The sequence below is a fragment of the Heterodontus francisci genome, chromosome 9 (assembly GCF_036365525.1).
Source record: "Heterodontus francisci isolate sHetFra1 chromosome 9, sHetFra1.hap1, whole genome shotgun sequence".
In the NCBI taxonomy this organism is placed as follows: domain Eukaryota; kingdom Metazoa; phylum Chordata; class Chondrichthyes; order Heterodontiformes; family Heterodontidae; genus Heterodontus; species Heterodontus francisci.
The window spans coordinates 91360958-91376447 of NC_090379.1; the positions used below are offsets into that span (position 1 = coordinate 91360958).

The 15490-nt window shown below is 41.9% G+C and overlaps 1 protein-coding gene across 5 annotated transcripts in view; it reads left to right on the forward strand.

Moving 5' to 3' along the window:
* The window catches only part of LOC137373907 (spectrin beta chain, non-erythrocytic 1-like), a 362769-nt gene that overhangs the window by 85918 nt on the left and 261361 nt on the right, over nucleotides 1-15490 (forward strand). Inside the window, exon 2 of one of the 5 annotated variants that reach the window (XM_068039483.1) lies at nucleotides 3711-3809. The exons of the other annotated variants lie outside the window; for them this stretch is intronic. The gene's annotated coding sequence lies outside the window, so the exon portion shown is untranslated. The remainder of the gene's footprint in view (nucleotides 1-3710; nucleotides 3810-15490) is intronic. 5 annotated transcript variants of the gene reach the window in all.

Below are 15490 nucleotides of genomic sequence, written 5' to 3' on the forward strand. Positions count from 1 at the left end.
TCCATATTTGATTCTTCCCATTGGAAGCCCCATTGATAGCTGAAAGACCAAACCAATTTTGGCAGCTCCTGGGAGGTGAACCAAAATAACAAGAATAACTTATATAGCACCTTAATTGTAATAAAGTGTCCCCAGGCACTTTACAGGAGCATTATAAAACAAAGTATGACACTGAGCCACAAAAGAGGATATTGGGTTAGATGACCAAAAGCTTGGTCAAAGAGGTTTTAAGGAGTGTCAGAAATCAAGAAAGCGAAGTGAAGAGGTGTAGGAGGGTATTCAAGAACTTGGGACCTAAACAACTAAAGACGTGGCACCAGTGGTGGAGTGATTAAAATCAGGGATGCTCAAGAAGCTGGAATTAGAGGAGTACAGGTATCTTGGAGGGGTGTGGGGCTGGAAGAAATTGCAGAGATAGGGAGGAGTGAGGCCATGGAGTGGGTCATGAAAACAAGGATGAGAATTCAAAATCAAGACATTGCTTGACCAGGAGCCAATGTAGGTCAGCGAGCACAAGGGGGATAAGGGAATGGGACTTGGTGCGAGTTAAGACATGGGCAGCAGAGTTTTGGATGACCTCAAGTTTTCAGAGAGTAGAATGTGGGAGACCAGCCAGGATTATGTTGGAATAGTCAACCATCTGGACCATTGAGCAGAGCACAATGGAGTTATATATCTGCAGAAAGATTGGCATAAATCCCAAAGAGGTGGTATAAATGGACATTTATGTTGTTTCGGAATTTACAACAAAATTATGACAGGAGAAGCCCCACAAAAACATTTTGAAAAGTAGATGGACTAAATAGATATTTTCACAAGCATGAAGGGAATTGACAAGATCGACCAAGGCAAGTTTCTCATTATGCTCAAGGGTTCAAATGCCTCTGAAAAAGGGGTCCAAATCACACCTCTCTCCAGAAACGCATCTGATTATTTCAAGGACATTTATAATGTCCATGTTTGAAAATGAGACCTTTCTCTGTCAAAATGAGTTGTACAATTGTTGCAGTATTTGATTCCCAAGGCTTGAAAGATTTTTTATTTTGGTCAGCTGGGTGTATCACATCTGGAAAGCTTTTCTTAAGAGTGTCCAAACCAAACTGCTGAGCAATTTACACGTGTGGAGTTTCTTAATAGGGAATGCATGTTCTCTTCTTACATCTCACCTAAGCCTATTGAACTTAGGCACATGTTGTTAAGTGCCATGGTTAATGGACCCTCCAGTGTACATGAGGGTTCAGTTGGAGTTACTGATTACCACCACAGAATGTTGGTAAATTTCCTGCTGCTTGTTCAGGTAGGACCTTCATACCCAATCAATCTGTATTCTTTTGGTAATGTGATGCTCAATAGAATGGATCTGAGCTCCCCTTGTGACTCACATTGGTTAGTCAATCATTGACAGTTCCCAAGAGCTAAAATCTCATCTGCATGCCCCCTGTCAGTTGCTTGACTGTAAGTGCCAGCTGGAGATTTACCATCTGTTAAAGGTCACTGTTAAAAGGTCAGAGCACGCCTGCTCCTTCAGGCCACACAAGGAAAGATATAAAAAGAAGGTGGAAAAGGCACAACCATTGTCCCACTCAGGTCTCTGGTTAAAGTAGAAGTTTGGGTCCTGAACCAACATAGCCTAATCTGCATATTTAAAGAAGGTTAAATTTGAAGACTGCGGGAAGTGAGTGGAATGTCAGTTCCTAAGACCACTGGGAAATTTGATCGGTCTGACTGCCTGCCCAGTTTCCACTGGATGTGCACAATCCAAATTGCACCGCACCCCGCACCCCCCAACGGATCATATTGGAGCCAACTCAAACCCAAAGAGAGTCTGCTTATCTCCTCCTCCACAAGGAGGTTCATTATTAGTTGGCCATTCAGCAAATGACAAGCAGGGGCTTGACCCCTTGCTTGGCAGACAACTATTACCAGGAACTTGTCCCAAGTGGAATAGTGAGCAGCACAATTCAAAGTGTCTAAGTGAATTGCTACCATTTTCCAGACCACAGCATATGAACCCAGATCGTATTGAATTGTGGTCCCAGCAGTTGGAAGTGTGGATCAATTCAAATTATCACTAAACTTGGGAAGATTTCTAAATTGGCATGCACTTTACAGTGTATTCCATGTAGTTACTGCAGTCTATATTAAAAGCTTAAAAAATCAACTCCCATTTGTGCAATGGTAAATCTCCGGTAATAACTGTTAAAATAATAATGATGCCATTAGTTCACAACCGCAGTCAGGAGGCATAAAGTTATCACAGTCTATTTATAGATAACTGCTGACATGGTGCTTTCAGACTGAATTATTCATCAAAGGTAAATCATTATTTAAACACTAAATTTTTTTCAGACTAACCTCAGGGTTTTCAGAAAGCTTTTTTGCATATTGCAAAACAATATTTTTGTTACATTGCAGATTTGCACAAAATATGCATTTTTTGGTGGATGCCAGTTCATTAGTGGTTTGTAAAATTAGTACTTAGCTGCATTGTTCTGCTGAAAAGGAGGTTATGGGCTCATAAATTAGATTGAATATGCTAGTCATAGAGCTGGCAGAACTGCTGTTTGCCTGTTTACAGAGAACGGAATATAAAAAAAGCTACAGTAATGTGCAGCATTCTGCTTGGCTAGCAATGGAGACAACCATCTGTGTACTGTGTTGTACATTATTATATGTTGATGGCTTTACATTGAGATTTAACTTGAAAGAAATCCCTTCAGAATATGTCAAAGTGCAGGAAGAATGAGAGCTCCTCAAGGAGTCTTCTTTTTAGATAGGTACATTGTCAAGAGCTGATCAAGTTCTTTGATGAAATAACAGAGAGGGTTGATGAAGGTTGTGTCGTTGATGTTGTGTATAATAACCTGGAAAAGGTGCTTGATAAAGTATTGCATAATAGACCTGTTGGTAAAATGGGATAAAAGGGGCAGTGGTAGCATGGATACAATTTGGATATAAAGGGCAGGAAGCAGAGAATAATGGTGAACTTTTTTTCAAACTTGTGTGTAGCATACAGTGGTTTCCCCCAGGGGTCCTTATTAGGATCACTGCTCTTTTGGAGATATATTAATGACCTGAACTTGGCTATAGGATGAGGCAAAGCTTGGAAATGTACTAAACAGTGAGGAGAATAGTAGCAGACTTCAGGAGGGCATAGACAGACTAGTGAAATGGGTAAACACACAGAGATGAAATTTAATGCAATCAAGCTTTTGGAAGTGCCTGGAAGGAAAAATGAGGCGAGGCAGTATAAATAGTACAATTTTGAAGGTGGTGCAGGAACAAAGAATATGTTAATGGGTTTCACATGCACAAACTTTTGAAGATGGCAGGGCAAGCTGATGAAGCTTTTTAAGAAAAAAAATGCATACAACATCCTTCGCTTTATAAATTTACTGGGAGGCAGGCATGGAGGGGGGCTGCCTGTCGGTGGCCCGGAAGGTAGAGATCCTGACAGATTGAACAATGGGACTGAATTTTTAAAATAAAAACAAGAATTGTTGGAAATACTCAGCAGGTCTGGCAGCATCTGTGGAGAGTGAAGCAGCATTAACGTTTCAGGCCAGTGACCCTTCTTCAGAACTAGCAAATATTCGAAATGTAAAAGGTTATAAGCAAGTAAAGCGGGGGTGGGTCAAGAGATAACAAAGGTGAAGGTGTAAATAGGACAAGGTCACAGACCTGAATTTTTTAACTTTGTTTCCCATCAGGTTGCTGGCCAGATTGAAGGCTAGCTGGCTGTCAGGCGAGTACAAGGCAGCAGCTGGAGACTGCTGTGGATGGTCCTCAGCAATCGAGAAGATCGGCGGGTCAGTGGGGTAGGGGGCTTGGTGCACAGCTGAGAGGAGGGAAAGGTTGCGGGGGTCAGAGATTGTGGGGGGAGATTTCTTGGGTTGTGGGGCATGGGGAGAGATTGGATTGGGGGGAGGCTTTTGTCTGCTGGGCTGGAGGGAAGCAGTCCTGTGCTTCAAAAGCACTTAGCTGCTGGATCTGGCAGCTCTCACCTCCCTTTAGCTGCTGGGTTTCTCAAGCCCCAGAAAATTGTGCTGGAGGCATTAATTCCAAATTGCTGACAAAAGATGAAGCCCAAAGCCTCATTTAAATATTATAATTATCAACCCGCCTCTCAAGAGTGGGTTACTCGACTGACCCCAAACCCGCCACGGTTACAATGGAAGTAGGCACATTTACGTGTCTGATGTTTAACTCCCTCTCCTCTGACGCTGTTTTGCCTGTTTTTTGAGGGCGAGGGTGCGGGGGAAGAGTTTGTGAAGTGCTGAAGTGTGGTTAAGATTCACCCTGTAGAGTACAAATGTAAGGAAGTTAGGCTCAGTCTTTATATATCACTAGTTAGACCTCAGCAAAGGTATTATGTCAAATTCTGTGCACCACACTTTAGAAAGGATATCAAGGGCGCAGAGGAAATTTATCAGAATTATACCAGGGATGAGGGAATTTAGTTAGTGGAAAAATGAAAGAAGCTTGGGTTGTTCACCCTAGGGCAAAGAAGGTTAAGGGCCAATTTAATAGAGGTGCTCAGGATGGGTTTTGATAGATTAGGAATGGAGAAACTGTTTTCTTCAGCAGGAGGGTCAGTGACCAGAGAACACAGATTTAAGATAATTGGCAAAAATGACAGGGGGAGACATGAGAATTTTTTTTCACTCAGCTGGTTGTTATGTTAGGTATACATTGCCTGAAAGGGTGCTGGTAGCAGATTTAGTCGTAATTCTCAAAAGTGGACTAGATATATACTTTAAAAGGAAAAAGAATTGCATGGCTATGGGGAAAGAGCAGAGGAGTGGGCCTAATTGGTGGTGTCAAGGATTTGTGTTTATTTTTTCCTCAGATTAAAAACAGTGTGCCTTTAAGACTGAGTGCAGGGTGCCAGTTGCACCTGTCCCTAGGCCACAGCATAAGAGAGAGGTCACATGGTACAATGTTTCAATTTGACTGTGTATAAAACTGGCAATAAACCAGCTGAAACCGGTTTTAAGAGACTCTCCAGCGAGGCGTGCTACTGAAGAAAAGAGCTGTCTATTCTCTCTCATCAGAAATTCTACAAGGAGCCACAGGCTAAGTTAATTGCCTAAGGAGGGGAAAAAAGGCTTTTTTTTTGAAGAAGCCATTTGTATTGCTGAAGGCAGCAAAATTCCTTTTCTTTACCTCCAAGCCAGGAGTATTTGCTTCAAGATTGAATCTCTCTTGACTGATCGTATTTTCTGGAATTCGCTGGTGGCCTTGATGCCTGCTGCAGCTGAAGTATTTTGAATGCCTATCTATTGAAGGACTATTTCATCAAACTTGCATGAAGACTTCAAGTAGCATTTGATTATTTTCGCTTTAGAATACCTCACCCATCAAGAATGTAACCCACAAAGACTTATTTATTTTTTCTGAAGAAACTAATTTTTAAAAACATCACTTTTAAAACCAGTTAACTACTGTTATTTTTGAATGTATGTGTGTGTATGGGGGAGTTAGGTTAAAATAAGAATTTTTAAGGTCTTTAGACATAGGTTTATCTTAATAGTGTTTAAGATTTAGTGTTTAATAAATAGTTAATTTGTTGTTGTTTAAAGATACCTGGTTTGGTCTGTTTTATTCTGGGGGTTACTAGAGTGTTTAATTTGGCTGTTTTTCCAGTCGGGTGAGAAAACTTTAATAATATGCTGTGACCTGTAGAGTGATGGGACTGAATTGACAGTATGTTGCTCCTGCTATGGTCGTAACAGTAGCTCTTTCAAAGAGCTGGAACATGCATGATGGTTTGAATGGTCTCGTTCTGTGCACTATGATGGAGAGAAAACAAATCCTGCCCGGGTAAGAAAATGTTCTGAAATAAATTAGAAATATTAAAATTAAAATAGTTTTGCAGTGGTGCCCCAGAATACAAGAAAAACAACAGAGGGGAAAATATTTAATGATCAAAAATAGTGTTTTATTTACAATCTGGTTAGAAAATTTCCATGAATCCTGCCACATCCTCGCATTGTCTCAAATAATGCCCAAATAACACATTATTGCAGTTTAGTCAGAAGAAATAGCCTATGCCAGGTGTCGTATGCATAGGTCCACTTCAAAAAGAAAAGTGCACTGGACCCAGGCCAGAACCATAATTTTTAATGGGAGTAAACAGTAACTGGTTTGGCACATAAATACTTTTTTCTAAGTTCAGGTCGGTGCTTACGAGTAAGTCACCTGTACCTCTAATGCAGATGTGTTTGCTAATAAAAGTGCATAATTTGATATTTTTGCAAATGATTGACTTTTGAATAATATTTCTGTTGTTTCTACTCGGTGCAATATGCACTTGCAAATGCTCTCCCTTCTCCCTGCATCATTAAAACTTATCATATGGTCTCCTACTCTAAGTCGTTACTCCCCAGAACATTAAATTGCACAACTCCATTGCTCCTTCAGTATTTCATCTTCTGACAACCTAGGTTTTTAAAATTCCAGTTTGCTATTACTTAATTGTTCTTTCCTCACTTACTTTGTCCTTTAGTGTTTCAACATTAATGGTTTCCCTTCACTATTGGTTTTGATCCTTTATCCAGGCTTCTCAATAAAATAATAACTCAACAGTTGACCGATAAATGGTAATCAATGCATCTTTTCAAAATACAGTGCCTGACATATAATGTTCAACCTGGTGAAGGTCATCAATGCCCGGTGCCCACCACCCCCCCTCCACCCTCCAGTGTGGAACCCACTTGATTTACCTTGCATTGATTTCAATGGGGTAAAAAACTGGTGAGCTGTCTGCTGTGCTATGTGATCACTCAGGGGGAAAGGTTATCTTTCAAATCATTCAAGTTTGTTTGCTATGATAAAATTTCCCAAAAACATTAGATCAAAATGGACAAGGAAGACCATTTGGTACACTTTAGTTCATTGATCAGACAGATTCACAACCCCCACCATGGCACTATCCAACTGCTAAATAACTGCATGGATTTCTTCTGTATTAATTTGGCCGGAAGTCTATTCCATGTGTTGATCACTCTTGAGTGTGAAGAGCTTCCTTTTATCCATCTTAAATTTGCCTTTCATTAGTTTAAGTCTACATCCCATTGTCCTACTCTCTCAGTTTAAAGTTCATTTCTGCAGTTACCTTTGCCATTATGCGTACTACCTTATATGTCTTCTGTAAGATTCTATTGAGACTGAAGTGCCCCAGCTTTAGCTGACTTTCCTCATCAGAAGCTGATCTTTAATGTTAGAATGAATTGCAGTTGAATGTCTTTGTCTGTCTCAGTGACCAGAACTGGACACAATACTCAGGACTAGATATTGTTCTCAGCCTGACGTCAGGTTTTATGGCGGGGCTGGGGGTGCTGCTGGAGAATCGGAGTGGCAGTGGCCGCCATGGAAACTGATGCTGGGATTGCCGGGCCCGATCATACTGATGGCAGGGAAGCGGTGGCCCCTCCACCGCTCTGCGATGGGACCCTGGTTTAAATATTTAAAATGCCTATCAGCATACATTACCATGTCACCCGCCACAATTTTCCCATCCGTTTCCGATCTTCAGCGCAGTGTACGGCACTCAGGCACCTTCACTTTCCCATCCTGGAGAAGCAGCACCACCGATGAGGGGAAGACGTCTCCGCTGCATTCTGAATATAGATTGGCAGGGGTGGGGGAAGGGGTCAACTCTGAATTGTCTGTAAGGATAAGGGGTGGGGGGGAGTTGGAGAGGTCATCTCTGCATTGTAAGGATAATGGAGGGAGAGGTCAACTCTATTATTTTGAAATGTTTTCAGGGCTGGCAGCCTTTTTAGAAAATGGCGGCAGCACCTGCTCCGGCATCAGGTGACGGAGTGAACGGTGTCACTAATGCCGCCCCGCCATGTGATTGCGGCAGCACGGCAGTGCAGCTCCAGTGCGGGGCGGCCCCCATTTTCTGCACCTGCCACCGGGAGCAAAATACAGCCCTCAATGTGTGATTGAAGTTCCCCGTTGATATTAACTTCACTGTTTTCACATACCAATTTCATCTCTTTATGGAACAAACAACCTCCTTTCTTGTACAATCTTCTTATTTGTAACATAACTACAGTGTAAACTTTGTCCTTTTCACATTAAAGATGTCCAGCACATTAATTCATTGTACAACTTTCTATCTCCCAGCTCCTTTAACCTCTATTTGCCTTGACCTATAGGGTTACACTGCCTCTTCTGTCTTCTAGCTTTTATGTATTTTGTCTTCATTAAAATATTGGCTATCCTGATTTAATTCACCAAAAGTGTATCTCCTCAAATTTCTTGAGAGTCCATCAAGGTTCTTTTCAGCAGGAGCAGAGCAGTGTTTAATCTGTGAATGCTTCTGCACAAAAGCCATTTGGGGATAATACTGAAGTATTATTAAAAAGGTCAATCTGTTACATTATAATCAGGTGTGCTTATAACTTTAGCATGCAGGAAGGATATTATCTAATATCTTAGCTGATCATTCATAAGGCTGCTGTGCCATTCTTCTGCAATAAGAATTACTGTTTTTTAAAATTCATTAATGGGATATGGGCATCGTTGGCAAGGCCAGCATTTATTGCCCATCCCTAACTGCCCTTGAGAAGATAATATGCATAATAATAAAAAACTACCTCAACTTTGCCAACTATCAGTATCAAATTAATTAATATTTTGAAGTTCAGTAAGGAGCAATGAGGAACAAATAAGCAGATGAAAATTGAGGAATTAAATAACTCAGCTTTTGTTTTGAAAGCTACCAATTCTGAACTGCAACAATCAGAGCAATAAATTTTTTCTTGAAGTTGGTTTCAGCCACCACCTTGTATCCTTTACCAGCCTAAAAATATGCCAGTACAAGTACCATTTAAGACATTAGAAGATTAACAATTCAGAATAAAATATTTATTCTTACACATAGCCATAGTTCAATGTTGTAGATCTTTGAAAAATATTTTTTGGGAAAGAGAAAGATTAGGGGCCTAGGGCTCAGTTTTGGGATAGAACTTCAGTTACTGAAATAAAAACTCAAAATGCTGGAATTACTCAGCAAATGTGGTGGCATCTGCAGAGAGAGAGACAGAGTTAACGTTTCAGGTTGATAACCCTTTATCAGAACTTCAGTTACTGAGTTGCTTTTGTTGACTCTTTTATTCTGATAACTCCTGAGCTCCTCCCTTCATTTTGGCTCCGGAATGCGGTTTAAGGATACTGCCCTCCTGAGTCTAATGAACCCCACCGTATTTTGGAACTGAAGGAGGGTGGTTCTGGGTGATAGGAAGAAGGAAAGGTGAATATATATAGTAACTAGGAATTTTTTTAATGAATTACAGTGAGACTAACCATTCTTAGTGTATTGGGGCTTACCTTTTCTAATCTCTGCCCTTCCTCACCCTGTCCACTAATGGAAAAGCCTTTGAGGTAATTCAAGTTTTCATGTATAAATCATCAAAGCATCTTAATGACCTTTTGGACTTAGACAGGTAAATTAGATAAATAACTATAAAAATTATTATTTATGCAATTTATATTGATTAAAACTGCCATGTATTTATTTGCTTTTCTTTTGGCTCCTCCCAATCACTCTACTCCTCCTTTCTGAGGAATAGCACTCTGGTTTGGTTCCTACTAATAATGTGCAGCCCAGGGCTCTGGTGTCTGAGGCCATGGGTACCAAACTATTTTCTCTAAACCTGGTACGTTTAACACGTTGCCACTTTTCCCCCATCTGCATACCAATACTGCACTGGACAAAAGAACTGTGCAGCTTCGATGTCTCTAACCTGCCCTTTCTCTCTTTCCTCCATTCCTGTGATGCCCTTTTTACCATTTTGGCTGCATAAATGTAATTAATTTATGGAACTATTGTATGTGACAGGAACAGCCATCAGGACCAAATGTCCATAAGTGCAGTATATATAGAAACATAGAAAAAGGAATGTTTCGGCATAGGAGGAGGTCATTCGGCTTATCGTGGCAGTGGCAGCCAAAAAAAGTGATCCAGCCTAATTCTACTTTCAGTCTGTGGCCCAGTATATGTTACAGCACTTCAAGTGTATATCCAAGTAGTTTTTAAATGCAATGAGGGTTTCTGCCTCTATAGAAACATCGAAAAATTCACAGCGCAGAAGGATTTGATAATGTTACTCATGATTTCACTTTACAGTTGCAGTGCCATTGATAGTCTAATGTCTGTAACCAGTAGAGGAATAACTGAAATTCTGTTATGGTACTGCATTAATCAATGACTGGTGAATCAAAATAAGGTACATGTTTCATGATTGCAGTGCTAGTCATTGTCTTCCAGTGCTTTGAAGTCTACATTAATTCACTTAGCAAAGGTTTGCAAAACCATTCCTTTTATGTTCAATGACAGAAGTATTTGACACATTTCTGCGGTTGCTGTTGGTGTTTGTGCTGACAGTGAGCCAGATACTAAAATAGTAGTGATGAACTATAGAATATCATGGCACATTGACCAATTATGTAGCATAAAGACATAAACTTCATCGCAATGCCATTATTAAAGATAATGAATTTTCTGACTTCAGAAGAGAATGACACAAATCAAACTGATCATGAAAACAGTATGTAGGGTGTTGGCATTCGCACAGATATTATTCCCTTCATAGTGGGGTATTTTCAGACTGTACAGTCCCAAATTTACTTTGGATTATTTAATGTTTAAAAAAGGTAAAATTGTTTGAGGTAACTTTTCAGATTTAAAAAGGTTGAATTCATTTCTAATTTGCGACAGTTTTAACAGCCTTTCATCGCATGGAATGAGCTGTGACAAGTAAAATTTCTTAGAGAGAGCTTTGCGCACAAGTCAATGTTTATAAGTAGGGAGGAGCTGTGTCTTACAATAAATAGCCATAGTGTCATTTATGACATAGAAGGAAGCCATTCGGCCCATTGAGTCCATGCCTGCCCTTCATGGAGCAATCCAGTCAATCCCATTCCCCCGCTCAATCCTCGTAGCCGTGCAAGTTTATTTCCTTCAAGTGCCCATCCAATTTACTATTGAAATCATTGATTGTCTCCACTTCACCAGCCTCATGGGCAGAGTGTTCCAGGTCATTACCACTTGCTGCGTGAAAAAGTTCTTCCTCACGTTCCCCCTGCATATTTTGCCCAAAACCTTCAATCTGTGTCCTCTAGTCCTTATACCATCAGTTACTGAGAACAGATTTTCCTTGTCTAACTTATCTAAGCCTGTCATAATCTTGTAGACCTCTATCAAATCTTTCCTCAACTGAGGATTGCCCCCCCATCCACTGTGATTGACAGGGCCCTCAACCATATCCGACCCATTTCCTGCACTTCTGCTCTCACCCCTTCCCCTTCCTCCCAGAACAGCGATAGAGTTCCCCTTGTCCTCACTTTTCACCCCACCAGCCTCTACATCCAAAGGACCTCTGCCAATTCTGCCAACTCCAGCATGATGCCACCATCAATCACATCTTCCCCTCCCCTCCCCTGTCAGTATTCCAAAGGCACCATTCCCTCCATGTCACCCTGGTCCATTCATCTATCACCCTTCCCACGGCACCTTCCCAAGCAATCGTAGGAGGTGTAACACCTGCCCTTTTACCTCCTCTCTCCTCACCATCCAATGTGCCAAACACTCCTTCCAGGTGAAGCAGCGATTTACTTGTACTTCTTTCAATTTAGTATACTACTGTATTTGCTGCTCAGAATGCAGTCTCTTCTACACTGGGGAAACCAAACGTAGATTGGGTAACTGCTTTGCGAACAACTCTGCTCAGTCCACAAGCATGACCCCGAGCTTCTGGTTGCTTGCCATTTTAATTTACCACCTTGCTCTCACGCCCACATTTCTGTCCTTGGCCTGCTGCAGTATTCCAGTGAAGCTCAATGCAAGCTCGAGTAACAGCATGTCATCTTCTGATTAGGCACTTTACAGCCTTCTGGGCTCAACATTATGTTCAACAATTTCAGACACAACCTCCATTTTGATTGTTATTTTTAACCATGTGCCTGTCTTAAACTTGTTTTTCATGTTTTTGTTTTTGGACAGAGATGTTCATTATTCTTCCATGAACACACTCTCTGGACAAATGTTTTGTCTTTTAGTACAACTGTTACCACTTCCTTTGCCTTTTATTTCATGACATCCTTGTCATTTAATCTCTCCCACCCTCTGCCCTATCTCAGACTTCCCTTTTGTTCTTCTGCACCCCCCCACTCTCCCTTTCACTTGCTCGAAACCTATTATATTTCTAACCTTTGCCAGTTCTAATGAAAGGTCATCGACCTGCAACATTAACTCTGTTTCTCTCACCACAGATGCTGCCAGACCTGTTGAATATTTCCAGCACTCTCGGTTATTACTGCCCTCAATCTCCTTTGCTCAAGGGTGAACAACCCCAGCTTTTCCAATCTAACCGTGTGACTAAAATCCCCCATCCCTGAAACCATTCTGGTAAATCTCCTCTGCACCCTCTCAAGGACCCTCATATCCTTCCTAAAGTGTGGTGACCAGAATTGGACACAATACTCTAGCTGAGGCCTAACCTGAGCTTTATAAAGATTTAGCATAACTTCCCTGCTTTTGTACTCTCTGCCTCTATTTTTGAAGCCCAAGATCCCATATACTCTCAATATGTCCTGCCACCTTCAAAGATCAATGTACATGGACCCCCAGGTCCCTCTGTTCCTGCACATTCTTTAGAACTGCACCATTAAGTCAATATTGCCTCACCCTATTCCTTCTGCTGAAATGCCATCACCTCACATTTGTGTGTATTAAATTTCATCAGCTACTTGTCTGCCCTTTCTTCAAGACTATCTATGCCCTGTTGCAGGTGGTTTGTATCATCCTCACTATTTGCCACCCCTCCAGGTTTGGTATTATCGGCAAATTTTGAAATTCTACTCTGTATTCCAAGATCCAAATCATTTATATAGCAAAAAAAGCAGTGGTGCTAGCACTGACCTGTAAGATAAATCTGTATTAGAAGTTAAGACATATTATGAGCTTCTGAATTGCCCCACTTTGGGCTGCTTTGGATCCTACTTTTATTTGCCCACACAATTACCCCTTTGAGTCAGGGTCACTGGGTAGTGATCACATGGCGGAACTCTAGCTGATTGTCCTCATTGAGGTCAGTTATCATGCACTATCACTGTCCACACTAAGTCAGCATAGACTAAAGCTAAACCGGAGGCTTTCCTGGTTTTTATGACTCAAATCCTATGATACATCTACGTATTGAGTTCTCAGCGAAACATCTGTTATTTTAAATATTTTTTTAAATTAACTTCTTTCATTGTAATTAATGAAACGGATGATACAGCAGTTGAGTTTAGGATAATATTTCAGAAGGAATTTAGAATTGTCCGCAACAGCAGAGCATTGGGTAAAGCTGAAAGACAAGTTAGTTTTAGTTTTAGTTTTAGAGATACAGCACTGAAACAGGCCCTTTGGCCCACCGAGTCTGTGCTGACCATCAACCACCCATTTGTATTAATTCTACACTAATCCCATATTCCTACCACATCTCCACCTGTCCCTATATTTCCCTACCACCTACCTATACAAGGGGCAATTTATAATGGCCAATTTACCTGCCAACCTGCATGTCTTTTGGCTTGTGGGAGGAAACCGGAGCACCCGGAGAAAACCCACGCAGACACAGGGAGAACTTGCAAACTCCACACAGTACCCAGAATTGAACCCGGGTCGCTGGAGCTGTGAGGCTGCGTTTCAGCAGAATACATGAACAGATCAGTCACTGAAAATGATGACAGCAGAGGATCCATTTTTCTTCACTTCACAGCTAATAGCTCTTGATTCTTAACACCAGCTTGCTAAAAAGAAAATCCTTCTGCTGACAGCCAACCCTGTGACATATCTGCTCACCTCACATGAAATTAAATTTGGTAAATAATCAACAAGTTACCACTTTAGTCCAATGACCAACACAATTTTATTCCAAGATTTTGGCCACAAAATTTGATTGCATCGCACCCTTATGTTCGGTGCTACGGGGGCTGTTTTGGATCCAACATGGCATCCATGCCATGTGCACACAGTTATGGTGCTGGTTGTGCAGGATTCCACTTTGAATAGGTGATTAGCTTGAGTGCTGGGATCGTGTACCAGACATATGCAAAGCAGGCAGATTGTGATGCCACTCAGCGAGTAACGCTGATTTGATGCCAGTGGTCCCATTTTCGACCTGAACACTCCAGCTAACAGCCTTTCTTAACCCTACACAGCTGAACATGCATTCAGCAAAAGGAAGACTGCCTCTCCCCAACCCCCTCTCGTCCACCACCACGCCACCTCCACCCTTGGCTATTTAAAGGGATCATCGACTAAGGTTGATTGATTGATCTCTGATTGATTGATTTCTATTGGCTGCCGCTGAGTTCAAAGAAGAGTTTGGTGGTATTTAAAGTTGCTGAAGTCAACAGGGAGTTGTGTGGCACGTGGTGAAGGCCTTGCTTCTGACTTCAAAGTTATGCTCAGACCACTTGCTACCAATCGTGGGCGCACTTGTTTGTATCGCCCTTGGCTTACAGCATGACAGGCAGAATGAGCAGAGGTGACAGGGTTGGAGAAGCTGCTTGAAGAGGGAGGAGGGGAGAAAGGATCTTAGGAGGAAGCCATATCAGCTTATGTCTTCAGGTAGCAATTCTCCTACTGCAATTTCAGCAGGCAACGGTCTCTGATGCCTCTGCTTCATTAGGCAGGTGCTCATTGAAATCTGTTGCAGGCAGACCTGCAACGTCAGAACACAGCAAGGGCAGCACTGCTAGTGTCTGTGAAGGTGACAGTAGCCAATAACTTTTATGTGTCTGGCTCCTTCCAAGCTGGAGCAGGCAATATTTACAACAACTGCGAGTTTGCCATCCAGTATTGCATAAGGGAGGTCACTGATGCTGCGTATGCAGGGAGAGCTGACTACATTTCGTTCTCTCTGGTCAGCAAACAGCAGACTGCGTGAGCATGTGACTTCACCAAGATTGCACGCTTCCCCATGGTGCAGGGTGTCATTGACTGACAAGTACCACAACTGGATGGGATTTCACTCCCTCAATGTGCAGCTAGTATGTGACCATCATGCAGGTCAATGTCCAGCAGTAATCATGGTGTCCTCATTCTGCAGCTGTCCACTGTGCCAACTGTATTTGAGCCACCATGACAAACCAGAGAGTGGCTACTGGATGGTAAGGGCTATTCACTGACCACCTGGCTCAAGACTCCAGTGTGCAGCCAAAGCACATGTGGGCTGCATGCATATAACGAGAACCATGCTGCCACATGAATTGTCATCAAGCAGACCACTTGGGTACTTAAACAATGCTTCTGCTACTTGGGTGCACTGAAGAAGCCCTGCAGTACTCTCCAGAGTACATGTCACAATTCACGGTGGTCTGCTGCATTCTGCACAACTTTGATATCATGAGGGCATAGTGCTTGTCTCCCAAGTAGATGGTAAGCAGCTGAGGAGGAGGAGAAATGGGGAAGGCAACCAACGCAGCC